The sequence below is a fragment of the Gekko japonicus genome, unplaced genomic scaffold (genome assembly GCF_001447785.1).
Source record: "Gekko japonicus isolate JY-2015 unplaced genomic scaffold, Gekko_japonicus_V1.1 scaffold554, whole genome shotgun sequence".
Lineage (NCBI taxonomy): Eukaryota > Metazoa > Chordata > Lepidosauria > Squamata > Gekkonidae > Gekko > Gekko japonicus.
This window is the reverse complement of record NW_015171520.1, coordinates 531,674-544,387: the sequence shown is the minus strand read 5'-3', so window position 1 is coordinate 544,387 and position 12,714 is coordinate 531,674. Positions and strand designations below refer to the sequence as shown.

The 12,714-nt window shown below is 48.0% G+C and overlaps 1 protein-coding gene across 1 annotated transcript in view; it reads left to right on the top strand.

Moving 5' to 3' along the window:
* Positions 1-260: 260 nt before the first annotated feature.
* LOC107117336 (C-type lectin domain family 2 member B-like) overlaps positions 261-12,714 on the top strand; it is a 63,458-nt gene continuing 51,004 nt past the window's right edge. The window contains exon 1 of the mRNA XM_015419431.1: positions 261-803. The gene's annotated coding sequence lies outside the window, so the exon portion shown is untranslated. The remainder of the gene's footprint in view (positions 804-12,714) is intronic.

Here is a 12,714-nt window from a genome sequence, read left to right as displayed (position 1 = left end):
TTTTAGCATTGACCAAACTGTCACAAAACATTATGCTGAGTTCACCAGAATGCCTATCAGTCATGTTACAAAATGTAAAAAAGCAGAAGGGCAAAATTACAACACCGGCCTTTGGAAAGCTGCCTTCAGCCCACGACCTTTCTTTGTTTTCTCACTTGAAATAGCCAGCCCACCAAGTGTCAATGTAATGCAGACTCAAAATGGAGCTGGCTTCAAGTTACTCCAGGCAATAGGCAAAGCTGAAAGAATTGAGCGGATTCGGGGGCGGATCCTCTGCAGTGAAGCTTCCTGGGTGCCACAGACTGATCTACGGCCTAGGAGGATTATTGATTGTGAGGCTGTGCCATGTCTCTGACGTCTTTATTTTGGAAACATAGTCCTCGAGAACAGCAAACGGATAAACTGACGAGGAGGGAGAGAGTGAGTCAACTCGACGTACTGGGAACGCGATTCCGACGGGTTTGGATCCGTACCCTTTGCGCATCCACCTAATGGAGCGGTGATGATGATGTTTTCCAGAATGGGCTGCTGGTTTTGCTTCATTTGCCTTCAACGCCTCTGTAACGATTGAAGAGCTGCTTTCGGAGCAAGGAATAAAAAGGAAACGAGACGGGGGGCGGTGAGAGGTTGAAATGACTGGGCTCCGGGGCTTATGCAGCAGCTTTCGAGTTTGAGTCAACACAGTCTTTGGGTCGAAGGCAGGAAGAGGGAGGTTGCGACACCATTTTCTCTCGAGCCGAGCACTGTGTGCTTTATGTGGCTGGGCAGAACCATTTCCCAATGGAGGCGCACCCGACGAACTTGTGAGTGTGATCACATTTCTTATATCGAATTTATTTACAGAAACGTATATAGAAATTATCTCTAGAATTTAGCCTTCGGACAAAGGGAGGGAGGGAAGACTGGGAAGAAGAAATAAACCACGGTAAGGGGGGAGGTAGATATGGGGGGTGGTTTCGGCGTGAGGGGAGGGGGTAGAAGCCCACTCCTCCCCTGACTCGGCCCGTGAGAGACTTTATAAAATGCAAAATTTCCCCGCAGCTGTTTTGCTTATCTAGTCTGGAAGAGGCAATTCAGACGATTTAATTTTAAAAAAAGTAGGGGGGGGGGGGGGTGTTTCTCCCGTCTAACTGAAGCTGGTCAGGGGGTGTGTGTGAGGGCATGTTTGAATTATTAGGGCTGGATATTCCAGATAGATCAAGATGGGTAGCCGTGGTAGTCTAGCAGTAGGAAAGAGCAAGCGTTCTGGCAAGCTAAGAGCTGTAGGGTTGCCAGCCTCCAGGTGGGGCCTGGGGATCCCCCGCTTTTATAACTGATCTCCAGCTGGCAGAGATCAGCTCTCCTGGAGAAAAGGGCTGCTTTGGAGGGGGGACTCTATGACATTGTACTCTGCTGAGGTCCCTCTCCTCCCCACACTCCACCCTCTCCTGGAGCCACCCCCAAAGTCTCCAGGTATTTTCCAGCCCAGACATGGCAACCCTAGTCCTGAGTCACTGCTTGTTTCTTCTTTGGGCAGTGACTCAGGAAAGCTCATACTGTGCTACATTTTTTTTAAGTCTTTACGGGATTCTTTCTCTTTTCTCCTGTACATATAGGCAGCAATGCTCTTTAGCATTTGTATTTTATTTGGACTGGATACTATGGACAAAGCTATGCAGTGTTATGTACTACACATATATAATATCTACTCCAAATATTTAAAGAAATGGTGTCGCATTCAGACGCCCGTGATAAATATTATTTCATATGTATGTGCGTTTGGAACAAGTCGCCTATTTTAAGGCCTCTCTCACTGGGCGTTTACTGGGGAGAGAGACAAAGGTAGGGAAGGGTTGCAGGGTCCCTTCTTCCTGCCGGCTGGGGACTGGACAAAGGAGAGTTGCCACTGCCATCGTTAGGGGGCTGACCCTTGTTAACTGACATCTGCTTTATAAGGAAGGTTTTATGTTCTGGCTCCTCTGCTGTCCCTTTTATCCGCATTTTGAATTTCTCCATTTTGACGGTTAGTCCGTAGGAAAGTGAGCCAAGAAAAGATCGGTAAACAAGCTGCGTGGAGGTTCTAGAGATCTACCACCCTCTAGTGGCGAAAGTGCGTGGCGGCGGCCATGCTAGTTTGTTGCAGTTTTAAAAGGGATAGGGTAAAAGTCGGAACGGCCCGGAAGGGGCACTAAACACACAGTAGTACCGCAAAAAACAGTGGCATGCATTACAGGCCCTCCAGAACAATATTCTAGAGGTGGGAAACCAGAACTCTCACTCTTTTATTAACCCTTTCTGGGCCAAAATGCCTCTGGAACGGCCCGGAACGGGCACTAAACACACAATAGTACCGCAAAAAACAGTGGCATGCATTACAGGCCCTCCAGAACAGTATTCTAGAAGTGGAAAACCAGAACTCTCACTCTTTTATTGGGCTTTGGACAGCGCTGGCTGTTTGGCTTTGAAACGGAGATGAGCACCGCAACCCTAGAGTTGGATTCGACTGGCTTTCGAGCAAGGGAACCTTTACCTTTACCTTTAAGCCTTAGTTTGCTAGTTTCCCCCTTCTTCAGCCCATTTGTTCCAAGGGCCCAATTTGACAGAAATGTCACTTGGACTGGACCAAGTATGCCACAAAATGTAATGCCAGGTACCAGAGATACAAACACAATTAACAATATTTTTTTAAACTTAAAATACAAACAAAATCAGTTGATCCCTAGCAGTAAAAACAATTAAATTACTGGGGAACCCACAAATGCCCCAATAAATGTATTTAATAATGTGCAAGACTAGGTTTTTTTCCAAGGGACACCTTAAAGAGGGAGATATCTCTCCCTTATATATAATTGAATAAGACGCAGAGTCACGCAGAGGAGAGAAAATGCACACCAACAGTGTTTTGACGGCTGAACTGTCTGTCAAAAGCTTTCCGGCTTCCATTGGACATGTCGCCGACGTCCCACCTCAGACGCAGCTTCACGCAGCGGAGAGAAAATGCACACCAGCAGTGTTTGGAATCTTGCCCTGCTATGGGCTGGGAGGCGGGAGCCGAGCGCTGTGTCTGAGCGTGCGGTGGCAATGTGGCCCACGCCGCGGCCTGATTTCCCTCCCCCACCCGGAGGAGGCTTTCTTATGCCCTCCCCCGCGCTGCTTTCTTAGCCCCCCTCACTTCTCTGGCCCACTTGGGAAGCCGGATGGACTGGAGGATCTTTTGCAGCCCCCCCGCCTCCCCCCCTTCTTGCTTCCTTCCCTCCTTTCTCTCCCCCCCACTTTCTCTCTCTCTCTTTCTCTCTCTGTTTCTTTCTCCCTTCCTTCCTCTCTCTCTCCCTTTCTTTCCCCAGCTTTCTTCCCCACTCACCCACTCACTCACCCACCCACCCACTCACCCACCCACCCTACCTGTCTAGGGGCCCGTTGTCTCCGTCCACAACGGGCTTTGCTCCCTAGTCTTACATAATTGTACACATTAGTTACTTTTTGTATACATAGTACTGTTAGGAGACGAGTCATCTTCTTTGCAAGTGAATAAGGTAGTTTTTCAGCACACACCCACCCATATGCCCAGTCTCAGCAGCCGAGAATTAATATGGATCGCTCAATTGCTCTTTGTTTCCTCTCTACCCCTGTCCTAACTCTGAGGATCTCAAGGAGGCACACCAGACTCCCCTCCTCCACTGCCCCATCCCCACCACTAACCCCCTGAGGTGGGCCAGACTGAGCAGCCAGCCCCGGGTGACCCAGATGACAATCCTGGCTCAGGAAAAGGGAGGGGGTCTGAGCCTGTCTCTCCCGGATCCCCCACCCCCAGTTCTCATCCCGCCAGCACTTTCCACAGAAGCAGCAGGGCTGAGGGGAAGACCTGACGGAAAGGCTGTTGGGGGCACTTTTTGTCTTCCTGCAACCCCTTTTTCCTTATGGGCTATGAACAGTTGGGGGGGGAGAAGGGAGGTCACCATCCCCCCCCCCATCCGACACTCACTCTGCCTCCCAGCTCGGTGGCTGTTCAGATGTGTGGTGGCAACAGCAGCGCCCCTTTTCCCCCTTCACTCCTCCACTGGCTTCTGAGGCTGGGAAGTCTTTCACCGTCCAGTTGCCTTTCAATCCATGGACTCCTCCTTCTCTCTCCTGCCGGCCCCTGTTCCTTCGTCAGCAAACTGCCACTCCTCATGCACAGCCCCTTGGCTATGCCTCTCTTACGTAGTAGCTTCGCTTATCCTTGCTGAGCTTTGATTGGAGGAGGCAGGAGGGGAAAACACCATGCCTTCTCTTTCTCCGCCTTCACTGCCATTCATGCCCTGTCACACGGTTTTACCTCAGCCTCTTAGCCCCACCCCCAAGTCCTGCGAAACAAGCTCTGACTCGCAGGAGTTTATGCTGGCAAATGCCTGTCTTTTAAGGTGCCCTGGACTCTGGGGCTTAATTTCGTGGTGATATGATTAGTGTTTCAGATTGGGGTGGAGAAAATGAATTTCTCCATTTTGACGGTTAGTAGGAAAGTGAGCCAAGAAAAGATCGGTAAACAAGCTCCCTGGTGGTTCTACGGTAGTTATCTACCACCCTCTAGTGGCGAAAGTGTGTGGCAGCAGCCCTTTGCTAGTTTGTTGCAGTTTTAAAAAGTAGAGAGGCTTGTGCCGCTTAAAGGCAGACAGATTTATTGTAGGGTAAGCCTTACTGTGCTAGTTTCCCCCTTCTTCAGCCCATTTGTTCCAAGGGCCCGATTTGACAGAAATGTCACTTCGTTGGACCTGACCAAGTGTGCCACAAAATGTAATGCCAGGTACCAGAGATACAAACGCAATTAACAATATTTTTTAAAACTTATAATACAAACAAAATCAATTGATCCCTAGCAGTAAAAGCAATTAAATTACTGGGGAACCTACAAATGCCCCAATAAATGTATTTGATAATGTGCAAGACTAGGCTTTTTCCAAGGGACACCTTAAAAAGGGAGATATCTTACATAACTGTACAAATTAGTTACTTTTTGTATACATGGCACAAGTCATCTTCCTTGCAAGTGAATAAGGTAGTTTTTCAGCATACACCCACCCATATGCCCAGCCCCAGCAGCCGAGAATAGTTATGGATCGCTCAATTGCTCTTTGTTTCCTCTCTTCCCCTGTCCTAACTCTGAGGATCTCAAGGAGGCACACCAGACCTCCCTCCTCCACTGCCCCATCCCCACCATTCTGACTCGCAGGAGTTTATGCTGGCAAATGCTTGTTTTTTAAGGTGCCCTGGACTCTTGGGCTTAATTTTGTGGTGATGTGATTAGTGTTTCAGATTGGGGTGGGGGATTCTCCTTCAAATCTTCACTCTGTCACGAAGCTGATGTATGAAGGTAATGTTGGGCCAGTTGCTCTTTTTCTCGACATAGCAAAAGGCACAGTGTGGTTGTTGTGAGAAACAGAGAGGGAGTAGTTTTGTCCACTTTCCCATGCAGCCTCCCAACCTGGGTGGCTGTTTACTACCCACGGGTCCCGTGAGCCTGGGCATCAACTTCCTTGTGGTCAGAAATAGCTGCTGTGAGGAGGGAAAAGCCAGGAAGATCCAACTGCAGTCCAGTCGACTGTCTCCAATAATCAATATCTTGTGGGGTATCATTGAAGGGTAAATAGAATTTGTATGTGCTGAATTAGAGATGGCATACTCTCTAGTTGCCTTTATAGTTTTGTAGTGTTAATATTTGATTCTTGCATACAGGTATGGATGCTTATTTCAATAGGGTGGGCCTCTTGTATGCATTCACCCTTACTAGGAATGCCTTGGCAGTATTCTACTTTGGAAGAGTCCAGGTTACTTGGCTGTAGGCCATTTAAGGTAGGACCCTGTGGTGTGCTAGTAGGACTCTGAGGCAAGAGTTTAAAAAGACGGTGTATTCATGTGCAGGGATTTAAAAGAATGCTTCAACAGGCACACTGGTAGGAATTCAGTCGTAGGAAAATCCTGGCTGAGGCACTTAAACTTCTTTACAGATTCAAGTTGGAGTTTAAATTAAACTCACTTCAGCCTAAACCACCTCTGATTGTTATTTGTTCAGCCTTTTATCACTCCTTTCACTTAAAATAGGTTGTTTCTGGCAGGCTTCTACAGCCTAAACACCAGGTTAGATCCTCTCCAATGTTCCCTCTAAGCTGTGGAGACTTGTGGGCAAAAATTCTACTTTGTGAGCTACTGGCATTAAATCTGTGAGCGAGTTATTTGGCTACTGTATATATTAGTTTGCTCTGGAGCCCTCCTTCCTGAGCTAAGACAGAAATGTGTGAGCTGGAGGCTAAAAAACTGTGAGCTAGCCCACACTAACTCAGCTTAGAGGGAACACTGATCCTCTCTCACACTCACAGGATTCAAACAGGCTGTAGTTTTCCATGAGAGTCAGACGAAATTTCTACAAGTTTTCACATCACTAGAGATAGGGCTAAAATGGCCACTCTTGTCCTCTTGCTGTGTTAGAGCTAACCCCACCCCGAGCTCCTTCTAAGGCTCAGTTTACACTCTTTAGCTGCTATCAGACAAGTTGTTTGATCTGGTGTCATCGCTGTTTCCTTCTGGGTTTAAAATGTGTGCCCAGACAGCAACATCTTTTTTCCATTCCCCAGTCACGGGTACTCCGTTCTCACCTGTCCTTGAATTGGAGTTACTCTACACTGGGGAAAGTCTGGTCCTTTCTGATGTCAGTGGTCTCACCCCGCATTTCTGGAAGACTGATCAATCCATCGTGCTCTCAAGCCGTTAGGGTGGTCTGAACATTCCCTTACATTTTGTGACTTTTTTCCCAGGCAGTTAGCAAGGTGCGCATAACCTCATATTCACATCATGGCTATGAAGTTCTGCACACGCGTTCACTTCCCCAAACATTGTGTTTGTATCAGGAGTAGAGATGTAAAATTTCTGGAAAATTTGAAGCTCGGAAAAAAAATCTGTTCTCCCCCCCCCCCCCCCCCCCCTCTTCACGATCCCCCCCCCAGTTTTTCCCGGGAAGAAATGGAAAATTTCGGAAAAATTGAAAAAAATGCTACATTAGCATTTCTTTTGTCTTTTCTAGATTTAAAGTCATTCTGTTACTTTAGGAACATAAAATATGACTATGGACATTTTTACTTGACATGAAATTATCACAACTAGCATATTAAAAATATAGTGTATCCAAACAATTATTACAAACAGAATACCCACCCACATGCAAAAACAAAACTGAAACCTTTTTATTTTCTTCTGACAATAGCTCCTCCTAAAGGAAGAAATACATCTTGTTCTTGCATTGGAGAGTTCAGTTTGTAACCTAGGACTTGCTTGTCCTCAGTGCACAGAAATTAGATCAATCTGATACCATACATATATATTTTAGAAATGATTTGGAAAATATTTGAACACCTTGTCTTAAAATATTTTATTCATCATGTTAAAATAAAACGGTCCATAATCAATTTCTTTTCTTTTTTCAATTTTTCCAATTTTTCGGAAAAAACCAAAAAAGGCTTCAGGAAAAAAACAGAAAAAACCGGTTTCCCCCCAAATTTTTCCGGTTTTTTTCTGGGCCTTCACATCTCTAATCAGGAGCCCCCCTGGGTGTTTTTTTAAAATGAGAAATTACATGGGAAAACCCCCTTTGCCTTTTTTGGGGTGCTACACAGGAAAAAGAAGTCGCTAGTTCAGTTCCAATAATGGCAGGCATGATTGTGCCTCCAGAACTTTTTTCTCTCCGTGCCACATCACAACCTGCTTCCTTCGGCAGGAAATCTTAAGGATGGCTGGTGTCAGGGGTGTATCATGGAAGTGTGACGAGACACTGGACCTAATGTCTCTATGGGGAGAACAAAAAATTCAGAGGGCTCAGAGGCACTCACACCAGAATACAGACATTTTTGAGGACATAGCAAACAGCCCTGGAATGCCACACTGAAACCAAGGCTCTGCATCTGGAATATAAAAGAGTCGTGGACCATAATTTGAAATCAGATTATGCCCTGGAATGCCGCACTGAAACAAAGGCTTTGCATCTGGAATATAAAAGAGTCGTGGGCCATAATTCGAAATCTGGTCAAACCAGGGTGACCTGCCCTTTCCATAACGAACTTCACAGGATCCTCCATGGGGATGCAGATGTGTGACTGAAGAGAGTCACCCAGAGTCTAGTCCTGGAGACTATCAGGGCCATCCAGGAACCTCCCACCGAAGACTTCTTCCCCGAGCTTTTCACTTTGGACTTGGACCTTGTCAATGAGGGTCAGGAGGCATCGAGTAGGTGTTGATGTGTGGATTGGCATATTCACAAGTATGGTCCCTCCCCACCTATCACAGGAGGTTCCTCTCCCTGAAGTTGTCCACACCATCCCACCATGGCCCCTTTGGAACCTTGCACCTTCCTCAACTGTGGGGATAGAGATGCTGCAGGTTCAATGTGAACTGCATCTGAACAAATAGAGCCCTGAAAGTTCTTTCCAATTGCTGTTCATGGAGCCATGTTCCCTACAGTTATGGGGTGCTCATTGGGAGAAAGGAAAGGCTGGCCTTTGGAAGATGTTGGCATATGAAGGATTCATCTTGGTTTGGACAAAAAAAAAATGTATTAGTCACAACTTGAGTAGTGACCCTTTGATGCCTGGCATTCATGACAACAAAGGTGGTCATTTGTGCTGGAGTGAGTTCTCTTGGCTCAAAAGGATGCAAGGAGGTACTAGGAGCCTGCAGATGATGGATTCAGCACCTCAAGACTTGTGCCTGCTCCTCATGTTTTCTCCAGCAATTTTTTGTGTGGCTGCTGGGATGTTTTCCAGACCTGGGCCCACTGTAGACTGTGGGGTGCCTTTATCTCTTTTAACAGCACCCTATTTTTTCTTCTACCTTTGGATGGAGAGACTGAAATCCCAAGCCAACAGGCGGTGGCTGCTGAGGAAGGCCTATAGTAGGGATGTCAAACATATGGCCCGCGGGCCGGATCCAGCCCCTGGGCCGGATCCATTCCCTCCCCTTCCATCCCTCCCCACAGCCACATTATGAGATCCCTTTGGAGGGAAAGAGGTTCACACTTTGATGACTGGGCAAAAACAGAGTCTGCCTGAGCCTCTTACCGTTTGCAGACTTGGCAGCAGATCTAATGATCACTGGACTCTGAAATTCCACCATCAGTGCCTCATCCTCTGCAGGGTCTCCTGCAATTAAATCAGAAACCAGTACATTGACCGGACCCCACTTTGTGTTCCTCAGTGACATGCAGACAAACCAAAACCATACCAGGCATACTTCAGTCAGTCTCCTTAGAGGAGAAGGTTCAGAGACTGGAGGAAAGGATTACTGCTCTCCATGAGATCAAGGAAGGGGAGGAATTCATTAACAGAAGCCTTGATGTCCTTCATAGGGAAGGAGAAACCAATCAGAGCAGTAACAGTGTGGTTGACTGCCTTAATGCCATTCCTCAGAGTGCTACGGCCTGAACCCAAAGGTGCTGAGTGAGACGGCACTCAGTGCCATTAGACTAAAAGAATCAATCCCAGGCCCTTGCGGTGGAGACAGAGATGGAACCACTGCCAGCGGAAGTATCAAAAACACAAGGAAGACAGAGGGAGGAGGACAGGGAGATACAAAGAAATGGCACTGGAAGGAATAGGAGGATGTTGGTCATAGGTGACTCCCTGCTGAGGGGTATGGAACGGCATGTGTCCAGGCCTAACCCTCTGGCTCGAGAGGTGTGTTGCTTGCTAGGGGCGAAAATTAAAGATATTATAGACAGGACCCCAAAACTCATCAAACTTACACAGCAATACTCATTCATGATGGTCCATGTGGGAACAAATGACATGGCCATGAACACCATCAAAAGCATCTGGTGCAATTCCGCAGGGCCTGTAAGACGGAGCTCTTCCACCAGGCTTTCGATTAGGGGCCGCCGCTGCCCCCCCCGCTGTATATCATCAATGTGGGGGGGTGAGGGCCCTAGGAGGCTAGGAGGAACATCTGTGGAACATCTGTTTACTTGATCATCAGATTGGGTTTTAAATTGTATATTATGTTTTTAAGCGTACTAAAGTATTTGATGTTTTTATGAGCAAATTTTTTGCCATGTAAGCCGCCCTGAGCCCTACGGGGGAGGGCGGGATATAAATTAAACAAATAAATAAATAAATAAATAAATAAATAAAATAAAATTAAGCCTGACTATGAAGCTCTCGGGAGGAAGCTGAAGGGAATGGGGGCACAGATGGTGTTCTCTTTGATTCTTCCTGTCATAGGAAGGGGAATATCACGAGAGCAGACAATAATGGAGGTGAACCACTGGCTGCATTGGTGGTGCCAGCAGGAGTGATTTGGATTCTGGGACCACAGGCTAGGTTTTCTGGATGACAGCCTACTAGCAAGCAATGGAGTTCACCTGTCAAAGTCAGGGAAGAATGTGTTTGGCAGAAACCTAGGGAGATTCATCAAGAGGGCTTTAACCTGACACCACAAGGGGAAGGAGATGACCAACATAGGGATTTAAATGAAGGAGAGCAAACAACAGAGGCCCACCTGGGAGGGCTGGATCGCGAAGAGTCGGACTCGACTGTGCGACTGAACAACAACAACGACAACATGCACTGTAGGTCAGGCATCGGAGAGGCCAAGGCTCACAGTGAGTTAAAGCTGGCCAGGGAGGCTCACTACAACAAGAAAATGTTCAGATATGTGAGGAGCAAACGCAAGATAAAAGAGGTGATGGGTCCACTGTTGGGTGAAAATGGAGAAACTCTGACAGAGGACAGGGAGAAAGCAGAAAGCCTTAATGCCTATTTTGCTTCAGTTTTTCCCCTGAAGAAGAGAATAGGCTCATCTAGAGATAGTAGTAGGCAAACAAGGCACGGCGTCCGGGCTGCTGGTTAACATGGACAGAGAGGTAGTTGAGAAGCACCTAGCTGCACTGAATGAGTACATATCCCCCGGGCCAGATGGTATGCACCCAAGAGTGCTCGAAGAACTTCCGAGAGATTTTGCAGAGCCTTTGTCCATCACCTTCTAGACCTCTTGGAGGATGGGAGATGTACCACAAGACTGGAGGAGGGCAGATGTTATCCCAATTTTCAAAAAAGGGGGGAGGGGTGACCCAGAAAACTACAGGTCAGTCAGTCTGACCTCTGTCCCAGGGAAGATACTGGAGCAGATTTTAAAGGGATCAATCTGCAAGCATCCAATGAACAACTTGGTGATCTGGGGAAGTCAGCATGGATTTGTCCCCAACAGGTCCTGGTAGAGTCCAGGGGTGGCCAAACTTGTTTAACGTAACAGCCACACAGAATAAACATCAGATGTTTGAGAGCTGCAAGACATGAACAAATATTACACACACACGTTTTATTGAAAAATATGCAAATTTGCTTTTTATTAACATTAAATTAGACTGTGTTAAAGAGCTGCATGCGGCTCCCGAGCTGCAGTTTGGCCACCCCTGTGCTAGACCAACCTCATTTCCTTCTTTGATCGAATGATGAGCTTACTGGATCAAGGGAATGCTGTTGATGTTATTTACTTGGATTTCAGGATAGCTTTTGACAGGGTTCCCCATGATGTTCTGATGCCCCCTGGCGGTTCGTTAGATGAGCTCATGGAGGATTGGCATAGCCGATTCACTGCGGCCATTGACGTGATCGCTCCTCGGTGCCCTCTGCGCCCTCGCTCTAGGCTGGCCCCCTGGTATACCCAGGGGTTGCGGCTTATGAAACAGGAGCTCAGACGGCTAGAGAGACGGTGGCGCCGAGCTTGCGACGAGGCAACAAGAGCATCTTATAGGACGTTTATGAGATCCTATGAGATGGCAGTCAAGGCTGCAAAGAGAGATTTCTACGCAGCCAGGGTTGCGTCCGCTAGCTCACTCCCGGCCCAATTATTTAGGACAATTCGGTCATTGACAACACTGCCTCAGGGCAGTCAAAATTGCAGGGAATTGGATATCGGCTGCGAGGCTTTTGCGAGCTACTTTGCGGATAAAGTCTTGATGCTCCGCCGCGACCTCCCCGCTACAGTTGAGACAGTAAGCGAACTTGAGGCCCCTTGCGCGGCTTCGCCGAGGTTGGAAAGGTTCGATCAGCTCAGCTTGGAGGAAGTTGATGGGGTACTCACAGCTGTGCGCCCAACCACTTGCCGCCTGGATCCGTGCCCCTCCTGGCTCATTAAAGCGGGCCACGAGGGGTTTCGAGGTGCCCTGAGGGAGATAATCAACAAGTCCCTGTCAGAGGGGCGGTTCCCCGAGGCACTGAAGGAAGCGATGGTCCGCCCTCTCTTTAAAAAGTCAACGCTGGACCCGGCCGAATTGGCCAGCTATCGACCGGTGTCCAATTTGCCCTATCTGGGCAAATTGATTGAGAGGGCGGTGGCAACACAGCTGCAGGGCTTCCTAGATGACACTTCCGCCCTCGACCCATTCCAGTCCGGCTTTCGACCTGGGCATGGAACGGAGACTGTACTGGTTGCCCTTACTGACGACCTCCATAGACATCTGGATCGAGGCGGTGTGGCAGCACTGTTGTTGCTTGACCTGTCGGCCGCATTTGATACGGTCGACCATCAGTTGCTTACCCACCGCCTTGCCGACGTGGGGATTCAGGGACTTGCTCTCCAATGGCTTGTCTCTTTCCTCCAAGGTCGGGGACAGAGGGTGGAATTAGGGGAGCAGCGGTCCCGGAGGCACCTGCTTGAATGCGGTGTGCCTCAGGGGGCGGTTCTCTCCCCGATGCTATTTAATATCTATATGCGCCCCCT